The sequence below is a fragment of the Meles meles genome, chromosome 13, assembly GCF_922984935.1.
Source record: "Meles meles chromosome 13, mMelMel3.1 paternal haplotype, whole genome shotgun sequence".
NCBI classification, from domain to species: Eukaryota; Metazoa; Chordata; class Mammalia; order Carnivora; family Mustelidae; genus Meles; species Meles meles.
This window is the reverse complement of record NC_060078.1, coordinates 13,275,321-13,301,269: the sequence shown is the minus strand read 5'-3', so window position 1 is coordinate 13,301,269 and position 25,949 is coordinate 13,275,321. Positions and strand designations below refer to the sequence as shown.

The following is a 25,949-nucleotide window of genomic DNA, read 5'->3' as shown; positions in this document are numbered from 1 at the left end:
TTGTCTGCACGGCGGTGCCCGGAGTACCGACCCCCCACAGCCTGACGGAAGCTACGGAGGTCGAGTTGGTCTGTGTCAGATTCGGGCTTATAAACTACACATCATGATGTAAATATAAGGAAGGAAAGCAACCTCAGGCAACCCTTGAACCACACTGGGTTCGGGCACCCACTTCCCACGCAGTCAAACATCTGAGTGTAACTCTGAACTCTCCAGAAACTTGACTCCTAATCTTGTACCGTGGACTAAAGTCTCACGGATGACATCGAGTCAATGAATGTGGACCTTGTCCACTCTACGTATTATACACTGTATTTTCACCACAAGGTAAGCTGGAGGAAATGTTTCAGAGGAAATCCCAGGGAAGAAAAGATACATTTCAAGGACCAGATGATAAAAAGTCCACGTCCAAGTGGACCTGTTCAAACCCGGGCTGCACGAGGGTCAGCTGTCCTTTCATTGTGGCCCCATAAGCACCAGTCAGAGCGTGGAGTATGACCCATGGGTCTTCCTCTCATGGGAGGTATGACCGAGCCCCACAAACAGAGCTGGAGAGGCTGACAAACTACAATAGAAGTACAAAGGCAAGAATCAGGCCAGGGAATGTCTAACTCAGAAGTATACAATCTTTTCACGTGGCAACCTCTCCTCCCAACATTATCATCATCAAAATGAAACCGGAAGCAACCACATTTAATTGTCAAATCATTTGCAACCAGTTGTGGCCTCTGTTGTGTAAAAAATGAGACGGATACTCAAAGAAGGATGTGGGGAGGGAGCAAAGAGCTCAACTTTACTCATACTTGCCACGTTTATTCATGGGGACTTCCCAAAACGTGCACAACCGACGTCGGTAAGCCATGCTGCTCACTGAACCAACGGGAACGAGAATGTCTATTTGCAAAGGGCTTGTCCCAAGTTAATATGAAAGGAGTCCTCCTTTGATTCATTAATTACTCATGCTCTGTCTGCCCAACTGTGACACCCAACGTAAAAGGACACAACCACCAACACACAAAAACTGCATAAATGTTAGCAACAAGTTTTTGAAGTGTTTGGATATTTACTTTTTAAACATTTTCTCTTTCAGACTTTTAAGCTATCTGATCGAGCTACTCTTCCACCGTCGTCTCTTAGAGAATGTTCACCAGTAAACCAAAGACTTCCAGAGGGCTAACAAAATTTCACTTACTGATTATTTAAAACAATTCCTGTCATCTTGGCTTCCAGAAGTTACCAGCTTCTCCCACTGCTCCAGCTCACTTCCATCACCTGTCATGAAGAGAAGGGGTCTGGTTAGTCACAGGTCTCCGAAAGACCACTTTTGGATTTCTACATTCGTCTTTTTCTTTCTTTATCACCAAAACAGAGAGAAAATGGTCATCTCCTCCTTACTCTTCAAAACCAAAAAGGAAGGACAGAGTAACAACAGACAGCACCCCAAGAGAAAAAGAGATTTAAAGAGCAGTGTTTCAATGGTTGGGGTTTGGGGCAGACACCCCCTCTAATGCCCTGCCTTACGTTTTTGGGAAGAGGTTTTGGTCTGCTTGCTGGGAGGAAGCAGTATCAGACTAAGCCAGTTTTCTCTCTCCCTGCCCCAGCCCCTCCTTGCCCTCTTCTGGACAGATCTGCCTGGGAGCGTGTGAAGAGGTACTGACTTAGGGCTCAGCCCTGCCACGTGGGGAAGCCCAGCTCCCTCCAGCTCTCCACAAGCCCAGGTGCTACCAGAAGACCAGCAGGTGACGGCTGCTGGAGTCAACGCACATTTTAGATTCAGAGATGCTGGTGAGGTCTCCAATCCTGCTTTACCAATAATTAAGTGACCATCTATGCTGATTCCTCTTATCCTTGCTCTATTTTCCATGTTGACCAAAACTTACGGAACAGAAAAGATCAATTGTTAAGGAACCCAACCCACCCACAGCAACAGAAGGACACCACACGGACAAACCTTGGTTCCAACTCCTACCACTCTCTAGCCATGCAACCTTGGCCAAGTCCGTTCATCTCTTCCCAGCCTCAACTTCTACTTTTCTGAAAGATACTCCCCACTATACTGCGCGGTTCAGAGAATTAAATGAGACGAAGGAGAAAATCTGCCGCATCAAGCATGCTCTGATCCAACAAGGGTATATCCCAGAACCGGGACACCTGTGCTCAATGATCAGACCTGGTAACTCATCCCTAAGTCCAGTTCAAATACTGGAGATTCATATACTCCATGGAGTAATGTTATATGCCCAGCAAAGGGCCTTCCTTCTCCCAAGAGCAAGGCATCCTGAACAAAAGCTTTGCTTTTGTTTTTTAATTTCCTAACATTTTAGGGCCCATAACCTAGGGACAAGAAGTTCTGTTTCTTTACCTTCACAGAAGAGCCCCAAATGAAAACATCCCACTTCCACCAGGTACATGCAACCACTGCTCATTTTCTAGGAAAAATATATGGCTCCAAGGGGGTCAGACTTACAAGACAGGCACCTGCTACTCTTCCTCACCTGAAGCCTCTCTCTGTTGTCATTCCGAGAGAGGAGATCCGTATTAATTATACAAAGAGACACTGTCACCTCAGTTATAGGACAGACAAGAAGTCTCAAGTTTTCCAAACCTGAAGGGTGTGTGTGTGCGTGTTGGGGGAGGGGAGAGGGAGAGTCGGGGGCCACAGAGAAAGGAGAGAATGGAACAAACGCCACAGAAACCCAGAGATCCTCCCAGTAACAAGGAAAGGACTTACCAACATCAACAACAATTAGGAGGGAAGGACTCAAAGTCAGGGACTTAGAGATTGAACCCAAAACCAAGAGGAAGGAGCCCCGTGCTCACCGGCCGGCAAGAGCTTTCTGGGCTGGTCACTCAGTGTGGAAAACTTTCAAAACCATGGACAGTGGAGAAGGGTCTGACGTGGGCTGGACAGACAGGCTCTGCGGAGTGGCTGTCCGTTACTGGATCCTTCCAAAACTCAGTTTCCAGGCCTGGAAGAGAAGGACAGAGAACATACTGTAGAGAGACGTTCTGGAGACTGGAGAGCACACACATACAGAGCCCACCGTGAGTGTTTATGAACACAGGTATGGCAGTCTACTAAAGTCACGGCCACGATCGCAATTCTTGCCTACAGTTCATCAAATTCAGACTCACTTCCTGTGTGAACACTGGAGAGAGGTCAAGTCAGACTTCTGACGAGAACATCAAACTTTCCCAAGTTGTTTGGAACAGAGCTCCAATAACAGTGTCCGTCCTAGCGGACAGCCTTTACACATTAGTAATAACGTGCACGCGGAAACCTCCAGCTGTGCGCGGGGGGCTGTTCTGCAGAGCGGCTCTGTGTTTCTTTTCTTGATGATAAATTCTTGAAAGAGGGAATGATCACTAATTATCCATCAGTGATAATTCTCCTGGGGTGCAACGCCAAGTGCTCTGCGGGCATCTGTGGGGAAGAACAGCCACGCTGACAGCAGCAGGCAGCCTCTCGCCACAGCTAGCTTCCCACCAGCCTCATCAACAACAGCATGGACTTGTCAGTGAGGTTTTCAAGAAAGAAAAAAAAAAAAGACCCACAAGAGATGCAACAGCAACTTTTTTTTCTAAAAGATTTTATCTATTCATTTGACAGAGAGAGAGACAGCGAGAGAGAGAACACAAGCAGGGGGAGTGGGAGAGGGAGAAGCCTGTGGATCAGGGAGCCTATGGTGGGACTCGATCCCAAGACTCTGGGATCATGACCTGAGCCGAGGCAGACACTTAACCGACTGAACCACCCAGGCTCCCCAGTAACAGCAACTTTTAAACAGAACTTTCTATCTGAATAAAAGGGCTCCTTGAGCCCTCCTACATCATCGTCTTTGGGACTCACTCTGATGATGCCAACTGCTTGGAACAGGCTGAGCACGCTTCTTTTTTTTTTTTTTTTTTTTTTTTTTTCCCTTTTTATTTATTTTTTCAGCGTAACAGTATTCATTCTTTTTGCACAACACCCAGTGCTCCATGCAAAACGTGCCCTCCCCATCACCCACCACCTGTTCCCCCAACCTCCCACCCCTGACCCTTCAAAACCCTCAGGTTGTTTTTCAGAGTCCATAGTCTCTTATGGTTCGCCTCCCCTCCCCAATGTCCATAGCCCACTCCCCCTCTCCCAATCCCACCTCCCCCCAGCAACCCCCAGTTTGTTTTGTGAGATTAAGAGCCATTTATGGTTTGTCTCCCTCCCAATCCCATCTTGTTTCATTTATTCTTCTCCTATCCCCCTAACCCCCCATGTTGCTTCTCCATGTCCTCATATCAGGGAGATCATATGATAGTTGTCTTTCTCCGATTGACTTATTTCACTAAGCATGATACGCTCTAGTTCCATCCACGTCGTCGCAAATGGCAAGATTTCATTTCTTTTGATGGCTGCATAGTATTCCATTGTGTATATATACCACATCTTCTTGATCCATTCATCTGTTGATGGACATCTAGGTTCTTTCCATAGTCTGGCTATTGTAGACATTGCTGCTATAAACATTCGGGTACACGTGCCCCTTCGGATCACTATGTTTGTATCTTTAGGGTAAATACCCAGTAGTGCAATTGCTGGGTCATAGGGTAGTTCTATTTTCAACATTTTGAGGAACCTCCATGCTGTTTTCCAGAGTGGTTGCACCAGCTTGCATTCCCACCAACAGTGGAGGAGGGTTCTCCTTTCTCCACATCCTCTCCAGCATCTGTCATTTCCTGACTTGTTAATTTTAGCCATTCTGACTGGTGTGAGGTGATATCTCATTGTGGTTTTGATTTGTATTTCCCTGATGCCGAGTGACGTGGAGCACTTTTTCATGTGTCTGTTGGCCATCTGGATGTCTTCTTTGCAGAAATGTCTGTTCATGTCCTCTGCCCATTTCTTGATTGGATTGTTTGTTCTCTGGGTGTTGAGTTTGCTAAGTTCCTTATAGATTTTGGATACTAGCCCTTTATCTGATATGTCGTTTGCAAATATCTTCTCCCATTCTGTCAGCTGTCTTTTGGTTTTGTTAACTGTTTCCTTTGCTGTGCAAAAGCTTTTGATCTTGATGAAATCCCAATAGTTCATTTTCGCCCTTGCTTCCCTTGCCTTTGCCGTTGTTCCTAGGAAGATGTTGCTGCGGCTGAGGTCGAAGAGGTTGCTGCCTGCGTTCTCCTCAAGGATTTTGATGGATTCCTTTCTCACATTGAGGTCCTTCATCCATTTGGAGTCTATTTTCGTGTGTGGTGTAAGGAAGTGGTCCAATTTCATTTTTCTGCATGTGGCTGTCCAATTTTCCCAGCACCATTTATTGAAGAGGCTGTCTTTTTTCCATTGGACATTCTTTCCTGCTTTGTCGAAGATTAGCTGACCATAGAGTTGAGGGTCGATTTCTGGGCTCTCTATTCTGTTCCACTGGTCTATGTGTCTGTTTATGTGCCAGTACCATGCTGTCTTGATGATGACAGCTTTGTAATAGAGCTTGAAGTCCGGAATTGTGATGCCACCAACTTTGGCTTTGTTCTTCAATATTCCTTTGGCTATTCGAGGTCTTTTCTGGTTCCATATAAATTTTAGGATTATTTGTTCCATTTCTTTGAAAAAAATGGATGGTATTTTAATAGGGATTGCATTAAATGTGTAGATTGCTTTAGGTAGCATAGACATTTTCACAATATTTATTCTTCCAATCCAGGAGCATGGAACATTTTTCCATTTTTTTGTGTCTTCCTCAATTTCTTTCATGAGTACTTTATAATTTTCTGTGTATAGATTCTTAGTCTCTTTGGTTAGGTTTATTCCTAGGTATCTTATAGTTTTGGGTACAATTGTGAATGGGATTGACTCCTTAATTTCTCTTTCTTCAGTCTTGTTGTTGGTGTACAGAAATGCAACTGATTTCTGTGCATTGATTTTATATCCTGACACTTTACTGAATTCCTGTACAAGTTCTAGCAGTTTTGGAGTGGAGTCTTTTGGGTTTTCCACATATAGTATCATATCATCTGCGAAGAGTGATAGTTTGACTTCTTCTTTACCAATTTGGATGCCTTTAATTTCTTTTTGTTGTCTGATTGCTGAGGCTAGGACTTCTAATACTATGTTGAATAGCAGTGGTGATAATGGACATCCCTGCCGTGTTCCTGACCTTAATGGAAAAGCTTTCAGTTTCTCTCCATTGAGAATGATATTTGCGGTGGGTTTTTCATAGATGGCTTTGATAGTATTGAGGTATGTGCCCTCTATCCCTACACTTTGAAGAGTTTTGATCAGGAAGGGATGCTGTACTTTGTCAAATGCTTTTTCAGCATCTATGGAGAGTATCATATGGTTCTTGTTCTTTCTTTTATTAATGTGTTCTATCACATTGATTGATTTGCGGATGTTGAACCAACCCTGCAGCCCTGGAATAAATCCCACTTGATCGTGGTGAATAATCCTTTTAATGTACTGTTGAATCCTATTGGCTAGTATTTTGGCGAGAATTTTTGCGTCTGTGTTCATCAAGGATATTGGTCTGTAGTTCTCTTTTTTGGTGGGATCCTTGTCTGGTTTTGGGATCAAGGTGATGCTGGCCTCATAGAATGAGTTTGGAAGTTTTCCTTCCATTTCTATTTTTTGGAACAGTTTCAGGAGAATAGGAATGAGTTCTTCTTTAAATGTTTGGTAGAATTCCCCTGGGAAGCCGTCTGGCCCTGGGCTTTTGTTTGTTTGGAGATTTTTGATGACTGTTTCAATCTACTTACTGGTTATGGGCCTGTTCAGGTTTTCTATTTCTTCCTGGTTCAGTTGTGGTAGTTTATATGTCTCTAGGAATGCATCCATTTCTTCCAGATTGGCCAATTTGTTGGCGTAGAGTTGCTCATAGTATGTTCTTATAATTGTCTGTATTTCTTTGGTGTTAGTTGTGATCTCTCCTCTTTCATTCATGATTTTATTGATTTGGGTCCTTTCTCTTTTCTTTTTGATGAGTCTGGCCAGGGGTTTATCAATCCTATTGATTCTTTCAAAGAACCAGCTCCTAGTTTCATTGATTTTTTCTATTGTTTTTTTGGTTTCTATTTCATTGATTTCTGCTCTGATCTTTATGATTTCTCTTCTCCTGCTGGGTTTAGGGTTTCTTTCTTGTTCTTTCTCCAGCTCCTTTACGCGTAGGGTTAGGTTGTGTACTTGAGACCTTTCTTGTTTCTTGAGAAAGGCTTGTACCGCTATATATTTTCCTCTCAGGACTGCCTTTGCTGTGTCCCACAGATTTTGAACTGTTGTGTTTTCATTATCATTTGTTTCCATGAATTTTTTCAATTCTTCTTTAATTTCCTGGTTGACCCATTCATTCTTTAGAAGGATGCTGTTTAGTCTCCATGTATTTGGGTTCTTTCCAGCTTTCGTCTTGTGATTGAGTTCTAGCTTCAGAGCATTGTGGTCTGAAAATATGCAGGGAATAATCCTAATCTTTTGATACCGGTTGAGACCTGATTTGTGACCCAGGATGTGATCTATTCTGGAGAAGGTTCCATGTGCACTAGAGAAGAATGTGTATTCTGTTGCTTTAGGATGAAATGTTCTGAATATATCTGTGATGTCCATCTGGTCCAGTGTGTCATTTAAGGCCTTTATTTCCTTGTTGATCTTTTGCTTGGATGATCTGTCCATTTCAGTGAGGGGAGTGTTAAAGTCCCCTACTATTATTGTATTATTATTGATGTGTTTCTTTGATTTTGTTATTAATTGGTTGATATAGTTGGCTGCTCCCACGTTAGGGGCATAGATATTTAAAATTGTTAGATCTTCTTGTTGGACAGCCCCTTTGAGTAGGATATAGTGTCCTTCCTCATCTCTTATTATAGTCTTTGGCTTAAAATCTAATTGATCTGATATAAGGATTGCCACCCCAGCTTTCTTCTGATGCCCATTAGCATGGTAAATTGTTTTCCACCCCCTCACTTTCAATCTGGAGGTGTCTTCGCGTCTAAAATGAGTTTCTTGTAGGCAACATACTGATGGGTTTTGTTTTTTTATCCATTCTGATACCCTGTGTCTTTTGATTGGGGCATTTAGCCCATTAACATTCAGGGTAACTATTGAGAGATATGAATTTAGTGCCATTAGTAGCCTGTAAGGTGACTGTTACTGTATATTGTCTCTGTACCTTTCTGATCTACTACTTTTAGGCTCTCTCTTTGCTTAGAGGACCCCTTTCAATATTTCCTGGAGAGCTGGTTTGGTGTTTGCAAATTCTTTCAGTTTTTGTTTGTCCTGGAAGCTTTTTATCTCTCCTTCTATTTTCAATGATAGCCTAGCTGGATAGAGTATTCTTGGCTGCATGTTTTTCTCGTTGAGTGCTCTGAATATATCATGCCAGCTCTTTCTGGCCTGCCAGGTCTCTGTGGATAAGTCTGCCGCCAATCTAATATTTTTACCATTGTATGTTACTGATTTCTTTTCTCGGGCTGCTTTCAGGATTTTCTCTTTGTCACTAAGACTTGTAAATTTTACTATTAGGTGACGGGGTGTGGACCTATTCTTGTTGACTTTGAGGGGGGTTCTCTGCATCTCCTGGATTTTAATGCTTGTTCCCTTTGCCATATTAGGGAAATTCTCTCCAATGATTCTCTCCAATAGACCCTCTGCTCCCCTCTCTGTTTCTTCTTCTTCTGGAATCCCAATTATTCTAATGTTGTTTCGTCTTATGGTGTCACTTATCTCTCGAATTCTCCCCTCATGGTCCAGTAGCTGTTTGTCCCTCTTTTGCTCGGCTTCCTTATTCTCTGTCATTTGGTCTTCTATATCACTAATTCTTTCTTCTGCCTCATTGATCCTAGCAGTGAGAGCCTCCATTTTTGATTGCACCTCATTAATAGCTTTTTTGATTTCAACTTGGTTAGACTTTAGTTCTTTAATTTCTCCAGAAAGGGCTTTAATATCTCCAGAGAGGGTTTCTCTAATATCTTCCATGCTTTTTTCGAGCCCGGCTAGAATGTTCAGAATCGTCATTCTGAACTCTTGATCTGACATAGTACCAATGTCTGTGTTGATTAGGTCCCTAGCCTTCTGTACTGTCTCTTGTTCTTTTGTTTGTGGTGATTTTTTCCGCCTTGTCATTTTGTCCAGATAAGAGGATATGAAGGAGCAAATAAACTACTAATAGGGTGGCAAAGACCCCGGAAAAATGCGCTGTAACCAAATCAGAAGAGACCCCAAATTGTGGGGGGGGGGAAGGGGATAAAAAACAGGTTCTGAAAAAAAAAGAAAAAAAAAATTTAAAAAATAAAACAAATAAAAAATATAAAAAAGAAAAAATATATATATTTAGATGAACTAGTCAAAAAACGTTAAAAAAGAAAAGGGTAAAAGTTTTTTAAAAAATTTAGCAGAAGAAGAAAAAAGAAAAAAGAAAAAAAAATTGAAAAAAGAAAAAAAAAATAAAAAATTGAAAAAAGAAAAAAAAATTGAAGTAGCCGCAAGACTAAAGAATCATGGGGAGAAAGCCATGAGTTCCGTGCTTTGCTTTCTCCTCTGGAATTGCTCTGCTGTCTTAGGAATTGAATCTGCTTTCTCCTTGATAGATGAACTTCGTCCTGGCTGGATATTTTGTTGATCTTCTGGGGGAGGGGCCTGTTGTAGTGACTCTCAAGTGTCTTTGCCCGAGGCGGGATTGCACCGCCCTTACCGGCGGCCGGACTAAGTAATCGGCTCGGGTTCGCTTTTGGGAGCTTCTGTTCCCTGAACGCTTTCCGTAGAGTTCCGGAGGACGGGAATGAAAATGGCGGCCTCCCAGTCTCCGGCCCGGAGGAGCCGAGAGCCTGGGGCCCCACTCCTCAGTGCGCCCCCAGAGGACAGCACCCAATCACTCCCGTATCCCCAGCCTCTAGCCGCGCTCCGAGCTCACCCAGCCCGCGACCAGTTCAAGGTAACCCCGAGCTGAGAGTTCAGTCCTCGGCTCTGTCTTTGCAGCCGGTTTCTCCGTTCTAATACCTGCGAGCTCTCCGACACTCTGACACCCCCGATCCTTCTGTGACCCTGCGGGGCCTGGGGCCACGCTGGCCCCGCGTGGGCTTCACCCCGGTTTAGCCCCTGGAGCAATGTCCCTCAGTGGAACAGACTTTTAAAAGTCCTGATTTTGTGCTCCGTTCCTCCGCCGCTTGCCGGGAGCCGGCCCCTCCCCCCGCGGTCTATCTTCCCGTCGTTTTAGATTCACTTCTCCGCCAGTCCTACCTTTCAGAAAGTGGTTGATTTTCTGTTTCTAGATTGCTGTTCTTCTTCTCTTCGCTCTCCCGTTGGATTTGTAGGTGTTTGCTATGTTTAGATAAGCTATCGAGCTGATCTCCTGTTACCTGATGTAGTCTCAGGCTGCTACTTCTCCGCCATCTTGACTCCTCCCCCTTGAGCACGCTTCTTTTACGTTCAAAACCACCATACAATGCCCACAGGAAAATCTGCCTCGCTACAACTGGAACAACCACAACTAGTCCTGATCTTTTTAACAAGACCCACATTGTTTGCTTTGATGGAAAATATTTTAATAGGTTCGCAGAGTCAAGTTCCTCCTCCAAGCTGGTAACGTGCCACCACTACGGTCATTCAAAAGAATAAGTAACTTTCAGGCGCCTGGGTGGCTCAGTGGGTTAAAGCCTCTGCCTTCGGCTCAGGTCATGATCTCAGGGTCCTGGGATCAAGCATCATATCGGGCTCTCTGCTCAGCAGGGAGCCTGCTTCCCTTCCTCTCTTTCTCTGCCTGCCTCTCTGCCTACTTGTAATCTCTGCCTATCAAATAAATAAATAAAATCTTTAAAAAAAAAAAAGAATAAACAACTTCAACAAGTGGCATGAATGAACTCTCCATCTGGCCACAGACGCTGTGCCAGGGACTGGCGGTGGGGAAGGGGCTGGGAGGGGGCGGAGGGGAAACGCATTCATGAGAACGCAGTGCGGTGGCAGCATCACGAGAATACAAGCAACCGACGTAGCTGATCTACGACGTAGCTCATCCTGAAGAGCACAGTCTGGACGTGAACTCCTGGCTGAGTCCACCAGCAGCACAGTTCTTCCTAATCCTGCAGCTTACAGATTCCTCAACAGTCATGCAGAAACCTGTCTGAAAGGAACGCACTCCTGTTCTGCTCAGTTCAGGCTTATTTATTTATTTATTGGAGGGAGTGTGCGTGAGCAGGGGGAGGGACACAGGCGGAGGGAGAGAAGGTCCCAAGTAGGCTCTCCGCTGACCGTGGAACCTGACGCGGGGCTCCATCTCGTGACCTGAGACCATGACCTGAGCCAAGTCAAGAGTCAGCTGCTTAACCGACTGAGCCACCTGGCACCCCCACACTGCTGTTTTGAATGGACACCCTGTCCTCCAGGGCAAGGCCACACCTGCCCCCGAAGAGGAAGAGCCTCGCAGGCACGCAAACCGAAAGCATGTGGCTGCCAAGACATCCGCAGACAGCACTTACACAAAGGCTGCGCAAGTGCAGAAAAGTGCTTGTGCTGTAAGAGGTGTCATTCCGGATGCGCAGACTCTGCTCTCCCAGAGAGCTGGTGCACTACGTGGGGTCTGAGCCTCCTCTGTGGGGGACAGTGTCCTATGGTCATTAAGAGCACGTGCTCTGTGGTCACCTAGAACAATGCCGTCCCCCATCCCCGTCTGCCTGGAAGACCTTGCCCGGGTGTGAATTTCTGTAGGCCTGAGCACGGCAGTCACGGCCGTCCCACAGCCCGGTATCGTGAGAGGGACTGAAGGACACCACACTTGCAAACAGTTTCGTAAAGTTCACGGCAAACAGAAGCTGTAGGCGGTCCTCATCCTGAGGAGGCAAAGCCGGTGTCAGGGCAATGTCACCAGAAAAGGGAGATGTCCTCATAGGCGCCAATATGTTCCCGCCATTCAGACCAGAGAAAGACCCGAAGAAACACTTCATTTTGTGACAAGGCACAAAGCGCTCCGATTATCAGTGCATATCCATCTTGGGAGCAAAGTGGGGGCAGCAGCTGCCATCAGAGGTTTGCTGGCCAGTGGACAACTCAGACTTGTTAACACCTGTCCCAAAGCAAGTGCAATCACTGCTCAGCTAATAAGCAGCAGAGCTGGGATTCGAACCCAGGCTGTCTGGCTTCGCTCCCGGTTCTTTTTTTTTAAAAGATTTTATTTAGTTATTTGACAGAGAGAGATCACAAGTAGGCAGAGAGGCAGGCAGAGAGAGAGAGAGAGGGAAGCAGGCTCCCCTCAGAGCAGAGAGCTGGACGCGGGACTCGATCCCAGGACCCTGAGATCATGACCTGTTCGCTCTCGGTTCTTAACCACAGCACCACACCGTCTCCTCAGGGACGATGAAGAGCAGTACTTTTAGACTAAGACAGAGCCCAGGAGCAGGCCGGAGAAACGGCAAGAAACACCCCAGAGATGACTGGAGAGATAATGATACCAAAGATCAGTTAATGGGGCCAAAGCGTGAAGGGACCCAACCACTACCGAATCTAAATTATAATCTAAAGCACAGTCATCGCGAGAACCCGTAAGAGGATGACACTGAGGAAATGAACTCACTTTGGAGGTCAGCACTGGTTTAAAGACAGCACTGAACACAAAGGCTGAAAAGACCCCACTCGGGTCCTTTATAGAGAGCGTATCATGACCTAGAAACACCGGCTAGGGAATGTGTACCAGCCATCCGGGCAGGGCGCTGACAGCCTGAGAGCTGCTCACCAAGGCAGGACCTCCTGCTACCTTTCCCTAGTGTTTCCACAGCAGAAGAGAGGAGGAAACGCCACCCAGTTACTGAATTCTCTGCAGGCTGGAGGAAGAAAGAAGGGACAAGAAGCAGGCTCCTGGTGAAGACAGAAAATGCACAGACAGGGCAGTAGGGCAGAGAGAATCCACACTCCCAGCCAGCCTCAAACGTGGCCAACTCTAAAACAGCCCCACGATCCCCGTCTCTCCTCACCCCCCACCCCCGCCTCTGTCACACCCTCCCCTTGAGCAGGGTAGGGCCTGAGACTCTCTTGTAACCAGTGGAATAAACAAAAATGGTGGGATACATTTGGTACCCTCACATACCTAAGGCCGTCACATCCAACCTGCTACAAGGTTCCCGCCCTTGCTGGCTCAGAAGAAGAGTCACGTGAAGGCAGCCTCCAGCTCATGGTTAACATGAAACAGAGGCCCTCGGTCTGAGAGTCCACAAGAAACTGCCAACAATCACACTGAGAAGCAAACCCTTCCCTCGTCGGGCCTCAGATAACACAGCAGCCCTGGCTGCCATCTTGACTGCAGCCTTCAACTTGCACCCAGCTGAACCCCAACCAGACCCCGACTCCTGGAACCGTGAGACAGTGAGAGATAAGCCACTCTGTTCGGAGTGACTGTGTTCTGTGGCTACAGAAGGGAAGTGTAGTGTGAGTCCCTGATACTTCCAAGGGAGGCTGGGGGCCAAGGCCTGGGAGAGGCAGCCCGTCCACTGGGGTGCCTCCTCGCAAGCCACTGTCCGCCTCGGGCCCTCCTTCTCCTCCCTCACAGCATGGGGTAAGAGGTTACCCTGTTCCTGTCATCTACAGGATGTAACAGAACATGTTTACCAAGGAAATAACGGTCTTACAAATGGTGATCTGGTCACCCAGCCGCCCTGCAAAACCACTCAGCATGCCGAACACTGAGAACAGCCAAATGATTTCAGCTGTCACAGGGGCTGTGCTAGGATCCTATCCCTCATAAAACACCTGTAACAAAACAGTATTTTAAAGATGATGTAACACACTGAAACACATCATAAAACTCATGTTCAGACAGACAAGCTGGAGACTTTCTGTATCAGTGGTTTTGAGAACAGAAGAGAAACAAAAACAGAAGAAAAGAGAATCCAGAGTTCCATCTATTTTGCTAATATGGGCTCTTTAAATCTAAATATAAACATCCTTGTTCTTGTTTAATTTTTGTTTTTTTCAAGATTTTACTTATTCATTTGAGAGTGAGTGAGAGAGAGAGAAGGAGCTCACATGAGCAGGCCAGAGGGAGAAGCAGACTCCCTGCTGGGCAGGGAGCCCAACGTGGGGCTCAATCCTGGGCCCCCAAGATCATGACCTGAGCTGAAAGCAGACGTTTAATTGACTGAGACCCCCAGGCACCCCCCAAATATAAATATTCTTGAACCTTCTGAGCAAGTGCCAATAGCTTTTACAAAGTAACTCAAGCAGGGCACACAGCTAAGACAAACTCGGTGAGCCAGAGACCTCTTAGCGCAACAGGCCATCCTGCTACCAGCAGAAATGCGTGGGGAGGTCTACAATTGCATCATCTGAAACCTGGGAGATCCTCATGAATCTTCTAGTCCTACCCTCTCAGCGACAGGTGCTGACACACAGACCCAGACTGTAAGTTACCTACCCATTCAGGGTCACTCAGAAGCCCAACCTGGACCCCCTTTTTCCCAGGCTTCTTTATACCTAAGTACACTCAACTTTAGCCTCGAGCCAGAACTAATGAAGACAGTGGTATATCAGATATTCTGCAAGGACAAAAATAGGAATGAACTTCCCACAACACTATAAAGCCCCTGCTTATAAAAAGCAAGCTCTGAGGCAAGAGAAAAAAATGACATTGAATATTAGAAGTTTAATTCCTTTACAAAAGCAATGCATAGTATTTTCTGAGTAAATGGAAATGTCCCTAAAATAGGCCGCCTTTTCTTAGGAATGAACCACTTTTTCTTTTTTTTTTAAATAAACATTAACCAGGGAACCAGATCAAGAGGCCCAGAACAAACACTTGTGCAAGGATGTCCATCCTGTTGCTTTACACAGCCGTGTTCCTAAACCCAGAGATCCGTTCCACAGATGCTCTGGGGTTACCTCCTGTGCCAAGGCCCTGTGGTAGGAGCTGTACACACAGAGCCTGTCTGGGCGTAAACAAGTCATGCTTCCTTGTATCTCTGGCAGAAGGAACTTCATCTGAACCAGCAAACACTGCAGGCAGCGAGATCCCTAACACATGGTTTGGTCGGCTAGGAGTTCTCTCTTCTCCTAGAAACTTCTGTGTTGAAGGTAAATAGCAATGTGCTTTTGTGTGTGCGGACACCGCCCTGACACCAGAGGTAGGAGTTACCCAAACAGAGGGGTTAGACCTCCGTCCCTGGGTCTCCAGAACTCCCGTCACAGGACCCGTCCCACAGCCTAAAAGCAATTAAAAAAAAAAAAAAAAGTGGTCTTCCACTCCACGTTCTCCTCCCCGATCTCTTCCTCAGTAGCAAGAATAAACACGTTTAAGACAAAGCAAGGAGGAATAGAGGCTTTTCTCTCTTGCAGACACAGGCTTCTGTCCTCAGCACGAACGCCGGCCTCTCTGGGCGTGATCAGGGCAGGACCTCACGGAACTGTGTTCTACATGCGTGTCAGGGCTCTGACACGGTCCACCAACACTGCAGACATGCTGTCCACCACACACGGGCTCTATCCTCAACGTTTCATGTGCCCGAACTCACCGAAGCTGACGTCCCCGTGTGGCAGAGGAGGAACCGAAGGCAGAGCGACGAGAACACAGGTTACTCACATGCCCACCCAAGCCTGCAGAGTGCTGGACAGAGGCCCCCACGCCTGTGGCCTCAGCTTTCCATCTGGAGCCTTCCCTGCATGATGGCAGTCAGCAGAATGGGGGTTCTGGCCCAGACTCCCCAATGCCCTCCCTTTCCAGAGCCAACCTGCCCACAGATGAGGGGGACACCGGTCTTACTTGCACACGGAAGTCCAGAAAACCCGCGGGGCCCCACTCTTGTAATAAACCTCTGGAGGGCTAACTCCTGTGGGTCCGTCTGCTGGCCCCCAAGGCCAGCGAGAAGCAGGGCATCAGCCCACCGTCCATCCTCTTGAGATCGGACACAAGGACGTTTTAGAGCCCAAACAGGTGCCAAGACCTTTATGAAAAAGGTAAATATTTCTTTTACAGGAAAGGAAACCCGGACCCAAAGCGCCCTGAGAATGGACACAAAACAGCTCAGCACAGCATCTGCGGCGTGAGTCATTCGAGAATGCTCTTCTCTGTCACTGTCAGGACGCATCTCTAGGACAAGGTCATTCCTTCACTTTCTTCCCCACGTTGGACCTAAAAACACGATCTCCTTTCCAATACATAAAATGGGCACGAGGAAGCTTTGCTACCATGGCACGAGAACCTATGTGGGGGTACATCCCGTGGCATCAGAGCCACGACGTTACACATGACAGCCCAGGCCGCCAGCCGTGTGGCGGTCCTCAGGCTGGCGGAGCCTGTACGGCCCCCGGCCATGCGAGGCTTCCACCGCAGGACGTGCGGGCCAAAAACACAACCCACAGCCCCATCAGCCGTGAAGAAAGAGGTCTCGGACTTCCTGACTCACCGCCAGAGCTCTCGTGGACGCCCAAGGTGCAGTGCTTTCATTTCATTCAGGAATAGTGATTTTTGTTTCTGTATGGAGAAACTAACGTAGATCACCTGATTCAAGCATTCCTCTTCAAACTGTACTTAATGGTTTCCTTACTGTTATCTTAGCAAATTTCAGAATGAAAACAAACCGCCCGTATTCCACAATATGTTTAAAAACAAAATTAACTTCTTCACAGATGCATTCAGGTGAATTCAGGAAGCCGGTCACCCCGCACAGCCAGCTTTGCAGGGAACGAATCACAGATCCGACAGCACGTACACGCCTCACTCTTGCAACAGTAGGTCGGACAGCTACAAAAGGATCCCCATCGTCAGGAAAAGAACCTGAGGGTCAGAGAAGTACAGTGACATGCCTAAGTCACTGTACTTTCTAACGGCAGGACTCCACTCTAAATGGTTTTTTTGGAGGGGCGCCTCGCTGGCTCTGTCAGTAGAGTCTCCAAACTCTTGACCTCAGGGTCGTGAGTTTAAGCCCCACACTGCGTGTCAAGACTACTTAAAATACACAAATAAATAAACCATTGTCTTGGAGCCAAAATTTGTGTTTTTTCTCCTCTAGCCTCTGTGAAGCAAGAAGTGATGGGGAAAACTGAGAAGGAACAGTGGTCAAAATTAAAGTTCAGGGGCACCCGGACGGCTCAGTTGGCTGAGTGTCTGACTTGTGACTTCTGCTCAGGTCATGATCTCCGGTGGTGGGACCGAGCCTCGCAGGTTCCACGCTCAGCAGAGTCTGCTTCATCCTCTCCCTCCACGCCTCTCCCTGCTCTCTCTCTCTCTCAAATAAATAAATAATGATTTTTAAAATTTTCAGCAGAGAAGAGCCGAAAACAAAGGCTGGCAGTGACGGTGTCATGTGAGGTGACGTGATGTCGGCCCCTTCAATTCACCAGCTCAGCCGGGCTGACCGGTCGGAAGGGAGAGAAGAAAGAGAGCGGACAACGGAAGGGAGCAGCAGCCGAGTGGCCGTGGAGAACACAGGAAGCAATGCGTACCAACCGAAATGACGCGACGTGGGGCGTCGGTCCTGGATCGTGCCTGGGTTGTGCCTAGGCCGAGTGGCGGACACTCTCTGGAGTCCACGGGTCAGGTTTGGTAGGGTTCATGGCATCTTCTGCAACTACCCAGCTCTGCCATCAAAACGCAGAAGCACCACCGGGGACCCCAGATGACAGCACCCATGTATAAACACAGGTCTCCGGTCAGACTCGGCCCTCCCGCTAGTTGGCCAGCCCCCAGTCCAGACAGTCCCCCAGCCTCTGCAGGAACCCCACGATGTACTAAACAATCAAAGAGAAGGATGCCACAGCCAACCTCAACTCCAGGGGCGACATCCGTCCAGCCAGCCACAAGCGCACCAAGGGCCTAGTCTGCAGAGGGGGCTGAGCCTCGCCTCTGAATGAAAACACCCAAGGGATACACTGTTCACTGTTAGTTCTTCCGGAGTCATTATCTGTAAAGCAGTGCGGCGATCGGGACTCCTGGAACCGCCCACCCCAGTCTCACCACACAGCTTACACGGTGCCATGTTTTACATGGACAATTACGGCAAAAATGGTCCGCCCCAGTGTTCCAAAAGCAACTACAAAAGGAAACTGTCAAAAAGAGAGGCAAATAAGCGAATCCTGGCTTCTGTCCTGACGGCTCCTCCACCTGGAAAAACGCCCCTGACTTCTCCTATGCCGTTTTCCTACCTGGCTCTTACTCCTTGGGAAGGTGCCAACCTGAACATCTTTTCCTCCAAAAAGCTCTTCTCGGACATCCCCTGGGAGGTCAAGACACTTGGTATACATGTCGATGACTCTGAGCTTTTTCGCGACCCTCAGCACATCGATAATGCCTCCCGAGCTCAAGGTCCATTTCCCTTCTAGACTCTAAAATCCAGAACAATGCCTTGTTCAACGCCTATGTACAAGGCGGGCAATGAGATCCTGACCAAACAGAAGGCTCTGCTGATTTGAGACCACACTGTGCACTGAGAGGTACCCAGGTCGTCACCAAGGCAGCAAAGCAGCAGTTTGTAGAGCAACTCAGGAACTTTTCCAGCCCGTACTGCGGGCCATGTGATGAAACCAGAGCGAACTCGGTATCCACATGCCATGTGATGAAACCAGAGCAAAGACGGTATCCACATGCCAGTAAGCAGAGTCCGGGCAAGAAACCCACTCTGAGGTGCGTCAAAATAGAAGCTAAAGAGCATGTTTCTCTCATGCTTATCAGTTACAAAAACAAACATGGTTCGGTTAACAATAAAATGTTCTCTAGGGGCAGCAGGTGGCTCAGCTGGTTAAGCATCTGACTCGACTTCAGCTCAGGTCCTGCTCTCAGTGTGGTGAGATGGAGCCCTGCATCGGGCTCCATGCTGGGTGGGGAGTCTGCCTCGGATCCTCCTTGTGCCCCTCCCCCCTGCTCACACGTGCACGCTCTCTCTCTTTCTCAAAAAAAAAAAAAAGTTCCCTAACCGAGGCCCTAGCAAATTCAAAGGTATCTACCTGAATGGATTTTAAACAAGTATCTGAATAATTTCTTTTTGTTTAAATATATACACATGGCATATATAAAAATACTGACACATATACAGAACTGCTGGCACTAAGAAAAAAAGATCCTAAAATATACATACTATGATCCATTTTTGTATGTTAAAACAGGAAAATAAGCTATAATAACGTATGCCCCCCAGTGTGGCTGCACCTGGCAGAGGGATTTGGGAAAATTTCGTTTTCTTCCTTTTTATCTATTGGTACAGTTGACCCTTGCACAACAGTTGACCCTATGAACTGCACAGGTCCACTTACACGTGGATTTTTCAGTAAATACAGTCCAGGACGATAAATGTATTTTCTCTCCCTTATGATTTTCTCAATAACGCTTTCCTTTCTCCAGCTCTCTTTATTGTAAGACACATTATATATGATACAACATACAAAATATATGTTCATGTATTGTTTATGTTACAGGGAAGGCTTCTGGTCAACAGCAGTTACATTCTGGAGACACAAACGTTACATGTGGAGTGTCCCTAAACCCCACATTGTTCAAGGGCCAACAGGAGTTTCTCTTTTATACAATCACATCTCTTTGTAAAGAGTTTTTTTTTTTTAAATGTTATTTCAACAAAAAAAAAATCTGCTGATTAGACAATTCTTCAAAGCTTTTTCAAAGAGACATTATAGAAACAGAAAATGTGAAACAGGTCAATGCTGTTACTATTTAATATTGTGTTGCTGACAGAGTTAAAAAAAAAAAAAAGTTTCCCCGCCAGCTTAAACGTTCACACATTCCCACCAGTATCATAATGATGATCCATCTTACCTTGGTGAACATGGGCACACAAAAGCAAAATGGAACCAATGCTGGTGGTGTTCATTTCAGTTTCTAACTACCTTGTTACTTTCCCAGAACAGGCTATATTTTATGTTGGCCTATTTTCTCTCTGGTCTTGGACTCTGCAAACTGCACAAAACTTAGCTGGCCAATTTCAGAGACCAAAAGGAATTCAGGGTGGTGAGAAAATTCAAAAGTCAAGTTTCCCCTCTTAAAGGTAATTTATATAGGTCAGAAATTCTGAGGGCAGACCTGAGGAGGGTCCTAGCAGTTACCTGAGTTTTAATTCCAATGTTTACACTGGGGTCTCCAAGTACAAGTACTAAGTAGGTTTAATTTCAATTCACGTGGTTATCTAACATCAGCCTATGCATAAGTCAGGCAGATGGCCGAATTTCCCACCTTGGATTATGTTTTAGTATCTTATATTTCTTTTCATAAATACTAAGTATCTCATCAACACGGTCTTCTGCTTAAATAATGCTCTATTGGCCTGTAACAACAGTTTCACCCACTATACATGACTCCAGGGCATTTTCAAGCTCCAAATGAAAGGGGTTCGACACCTCTTTATAACTGACTGAAATAAACCACACACTACAAATTCCTCCAGAGAGACTGGTTTTCCAATAGCAGAGTTGACCTCCATCCAATCCCCATTATAAATGCTGCATGAATAGAAAAATCAACTCTGAAGACAACCAGATGGGAAGTAAACTATCTACGAGCCCTGAGAGGAAGGCAATCCCACTCGATAATTTACGTTTGTAGGGTTTATGGCATGAGAGCGAAACCAGATGGACCTCAGAAGAGCAAACCACAGCCTTGTCGGTCAGATTAGGGCCTGCCAGGGTGGCTGAATACTGAGGAATAAAGTCCCCCAAATGAGGAAGTCATCAAGGGTGAAGTCCCAAATTTGTGCGTCAGTGTTACATGCGTTTGCTAAACTGAGTCCAAGGACCCTGAGGAAAACAGCAACGGTTGGAACATTTTTAGGAAGCTGACCAGTTCCAACAGCTGCTCGGGTCCAGGGAGCTGGATAAAGGCCTCAGACTTCCCTCTGAAACCAGAGACGCACCTTGGCCTAAGACCCAAAGACCACTTCCCCAGGTGAGCAGACATCTCCTGGGAAATAACAGGCAAAACTGAAATAGCAGAGCCTTAAGGATGAGCCTCTGTATGATGCGAGCTCATCTGCCACTCATTTAATGGCCGGCTTGAACAAAATTCAACCTTCCTCAGGGGAACATAACAGGATCTCTGCAACATACTATCTTCGATGTCCAGCATACGACCAAAAATTAATACACATGTGAGACAAATGGGAGATTAACTCCATAATCAAAGCAGTCCACAGAAACAGACCTACACATAACCCAAGAAATGGAATCAGAAGACAAGTATTTTAAAACAAGGCTAAAGATACTAAAGAATTTACAGAATGACAGTGTGGGTAAAGAAACAGGATGCTTCAGAAGACATTTAAGAAAAAAAAAAAAGAACCAAATGGAAATTATAAAACTGAACTCTACAATATCTGAAATGAACAACACTGGATCAGATGGAGATTATCAGAGCGGACACAATAACCAAAAAGGCCAGGTGAACTTTAAGACATAGCAATATGAAGAAGAATCAGGCTGAAGCACAGAGGGAAAAAACAAAACAAAAATTAAAAAAACCCAATGGTTTAGAAAGCACCTCCAAAACTAGACAGGAGTATTACATGATTTAATTGACAAGTTAGAGGAGAATAGAAAGAAGGGGGCAGAAACATTCAAAACTGAGAAAAACAGTAATCTGCCAGAGCAGGACATTCAGTTAGCCACAAGAAAATGTCACCTAATCATGCAAACCAAAGATACAACAACAAAAATGTGTAGACGTGAACAGAGAAGAAAAGACAGAGAGAATAGTAAGAAAACAGCTGACAGCTCATCAGAAAGACAGCAAGCGACATCTTTAAAGAACTGAAAGGAAAAAAATAAAACCAGAAACCGTCAACCTAGAATTCTATGCACAACAAAATCCCTTCAAAAATAAAGGAAAAAATAAAGAATCTTCATAGAAATGAAAACTGAGAAAATCTGTGCCCCACACTGCAAGAAACGCTGAAGGAAGCTCTCCAGGAAGAACAGAAGTGGTACCAGGTGTAACTCTGAATCTAAAGAAAGGAATGAAGAGCCCTGGAAGAAGTCAGTGCACAGGTAAACACGAAAGAGCCCTTCTCTTAATTTCCTTAAGACCTATTTGTTACAGACACTGTATTAACTGCATGTATGTACACATATGTTTACATATACTTCCCATATACGGTATAAAAGTAGGAATCTGTGTTAGTTTATAACATATATGGATATAAAATATATGAGGATAGTACAATGAACAAGAAGGGGAAAATGAAACCATATTATAGGTTTCATACATTTTTTACACAAAGTAGTAAAATCTTAATTCAAAAAAGACTTATTAGACATGAATATTGTAATCTGTACAGAAACAAGAACAACAAGGCAAAGATAAATAGCTAAAATAGCTATTTTATAAAATATAAAACTTTTTTTATAATTTTATAAAAATAGCTAAAAACCTGAGAGAAATTAAACATATCTGAATTTAAACAAAGAGAAATTAGAAAAGGGGATATGGGGTAAAAAAACAAAAGTGTCTACAGGCTGAAACAAATAACAACAAAAATGGGAGATCTAAAACTAACCGCATCAAATAATTATGGTAAACAGACTAACCATTCCAATTAAAAAGCAGAGATTGTCAGAATACACAAAAAAAATAATCTGCAACTATGCACTACAACAGATGCACTTTAAATGCAAAGACACAGATAAATAAACACTCGGAAAAGCATACACCAACATGATCTCGATATAAAAACCAGATGAAGACAATAAAAGAAAACTATAATATCACTCATAAAACGTATGTGCAGAATTCCTCAACAAAATACAGTCTAGGCATAAGGACTGATGAATAAACAGTGAAGTACATAAAACAGAGGCCAAAAACAGATTTCACATTTATGGTCGACTGATTTTTTATTTTTGACCAAGTTACCAAACAGATTACACATTTATGGTCGACTGAATTTTTTTTTTTTTTTTTACCAACTTACCAAAATAATTCAGTGGCTATAAGGACAGTCTTTTCAACAAACAGGGCAGGAAAAAACTGATATCCACATACAAAGAATGAATCCTCACCTCTACACCTCACATGGAACTAACCATAAAAGCCTAAAACTATAAGCAGAAAAACATTATCTTTGTGATGATGGACTAGGCAAAGCACTCTGGATAAAAGAGAGAAACCCTGATAAACAGGACTTCATCGAAATTAAAAGTTCTACTCTTTGAAAGACAGAGTTAAGAAAATAAAAGGCCAACCACCAACTGGAAAATATTCACAATACACATAACTGACAAAGGACTTATACCTAAAATACATAAAGAACAGCTATAATTCAAGAACAAAAAGCATAAAAAGTTAAGAATAAAAAAGTCACCCATCCCAGTCTTAAAAAAAGCAAAAGACTTGACTAGATTGCTTCATAAAAGATGACACAAGAATGGCCAATAAGTATGTGTACAATAATGATGATGACATCATTATCATCAAAGAAATTACAGGAAAGCACTAAGTACCACTAGAAAGCTGATATTGAAAAGACTAAAAACAGCGAGTATTGGCAAAGGCTTAGAGCATATTGGAGCACTGACGGACATGTTTAAATACAGAGCCCCTTTAGGAAAATGTTTGACAATTTTTTTATAAAATTAAATATATACTTATCCAGGGACACAATTCTAAGTATATGCAAAAGAAACGAAAACATATGTCTGCACAGAGACTTGTACTCCCCACAGCCCCGGCACCTTCTTCCTCCACCTTTCCCCGGCCTTAGTAAAAGATAACTCAACTTACCAGCAACTCAGGTCAAACTCTGTGGAGAAACCCTGTGTGCCTCTCTCTCCCGAATCCATACCTGACCACACCCCAATCCCACTGCCCTTCTTTAGGAGTGTATCCAGAATTGGGTCTCCTCCCCCCACCCTAGCCAAGCGAACATGGACAGCCTAGACAAAGGCAAGAGTTTCCTAACTAGTCTCTGCACACCCTCCCAGGTCCCCTCCAGGACGCCCTTCACAGGGCAACTAGAAAACTCAAGACAAGTCAGATCACTCCTCTTCTCTGCTTATGACCTCTGGTACCTTCCTGCCTTACTGAGAGCAAGAGCTGGAGTCCTCATGACACCCCACAGAGGCCCTGTGTGGCCCAGCCCCTACTTACTACCTCCTTGAAGCCTTATCCTATGATGCCCCGCAGCTGACTCCTCTCCAGCCATGCCGGCCCCCGGGGCCGGTGCTCATGCAGTCTCTTCTGTAGGAGGGTCTTTGCCATGCAGGCTCCTCTGCCTACAACACCCTTCCCGTCAGAGAGCCTGGGTCTGAGGCTTGCCCCCCGTCAGCACTCACATACCCCGACATCGAAAGGGGCGTGTGATGGCGTTTTCACCATCACTCCACACCCTTGCCCTGCTTTATTCTTACTCCCCAAACTGCCCACTAGCTGGCACATGTGTCTCTTCTCCCTCTCCCCATACAGTGGAGCAGGGACCTCGTCCAGCTCCACATACTAGCCCCCTACCTAGAACAGGGTCTATGGAGCAGACATGCAAGGACCGTCGTGTGAGCAGATGATCGGAGATGCCAGTCCAGGCAGCATAAGGAAGTGAGGGCTGAAGTAAGGAGGTAGAGAGGCCAGGAGGGCCACACGCAAACCAGCACGTTGCAGGAGCAGGAACCACAAATGTGGCGAAGTAGCACCAAGACAAAAGGAGACAAGAGCTGTGGGGGACAGTGCTAGAATGCAGGCCAGGGGTCTACATGATCACCTTCACGGACTCCAAACAGTAGCGCCTAAACATCACTCGAAACAGGCAAGCATCTTTAGGCCAGATTAATGTGCCCTGACTCAATGCAAGACAGGCTTACACTCTCTGCACACTCACATCTTCAGCAAGGGATGGCCAGCGCGAAGGAAAACCGTCAGTCTTTATGGTCTACTTGGCGAACGCTCAGCCCGCACACTGACTTCTCATTCTCACAGACGTCCCAAGAGGGGGGCAACACTGTAATAGTCGTCGTTACACTGAAGTAGGTCCTCATTGCCACTAAAATTCAGTGAGTCAGCCTAGAAAACCCCAGAGCCGATCGCTCTGGTCAGGAGTCTAAGAATGAGCGTCAGGGTTACTTAACAGTATTTAAAATCCAAGTCAACAAACCATAAACAAGTATTTGACAAATATTTTCTCCAAAAAGAAGAAAGAAGTTTCTTCTTTATTCTGAGCAAGAAGGAAGAGTCACACGTATGGACTCAGATCACGACAAGAACCCCCAAATCCCGCTGGACAGCATGGGACAACAGCAGTGGTGGTCCCTTGCTGTCCTCATGGAGGACACACGGGAGGCATGGGCGAGACCGCCCAGGACCAGTTATCTCCTCACCAGGCCCACGGGGGGGCCTTCCTTTAATCCACCACCGATTCAAAGTTTCATTATTCAGGCTGAATCAGGACACAGCGCCCAATGATCCAAGCGAACTGCCTTTTCCTGGCTCCACGTCCACCACAGCGAGGAGGAGGCAGTGTCTCCAGAGGGACGGAGCGGAGGAGACGCTGTCCTGACTCTGGTCTCTGTCACTGTCCCACAGTCTCTCTGAAAGCTACACCTTCTGTCAGCTTCTACACAATCCCAGGCTCAACTCTTCTGAAACGTCCCCAAGAAAACAAGAACAGGAACATTTTTAAAGCCAAGTAATTTTGAAAAATCTTTCAATAGAGAAAAAGAAAAGCAGAAAGGGTAGTTCCCGAGAAGTTCTTTCTTAACTTTCTTGAGAGACCTGAGGAAGGGGGATAGAAGTTTGGGGCTCTGTGAGCTGAGCGGAGAAATTAAGTCTCCCACCCGCCCATGACTCCGGCTCGCGCACAGACGCAGTTCAAACCTCATGCTGGTGATGCAGAACACATCTCACTAGGAGCTGGGAAGCTTCCTGAGATGAACAAAGGGGTCCTGTCCCTCTGAAGTCACCCAGATGGTGGAAAGTGCAGAATGGTTGTGACAAATCTGGCTTTGGACCAGTGCTCTGTGCTCCTGCACGGTTGGGCCTGTTTTCCCGGGTCTGGAGTAAGGAGAACATCTGGGCCTGTCTTCTTGCCCTGAGACA

General features: G+C 45.6%; 1 protein-coding gene across 6 annotated transcripts in view; it reads right to left on the bottom strand.

Annotated features, from left to right (window-relative positions):
- The window catches only part of SGMS1 (sphingomyelin synthase 1), a 261,758-nt gene that overhangs the window by 102,088 nt on the left and 133,721 nt on the right, over positions 1–25,949 (bottom strand). For all 6 annotated transcript variants that reach the window (XM_046028070.1, XM_046028069.1, XM_046028073.1 and 3 more), the window contains 2 exons: positions 2,821–2,969; positions 1,193–1,272 (listed from right to left, as the gene is read on the bottom strand). The gene's annotated coding sequence lies outside the window, so the exon portion shown is untranslated. The remainder of the gene's footprint in view (positions 1–1,192; positions 1,273–2,820; positions 2,970–25,949) is intronic.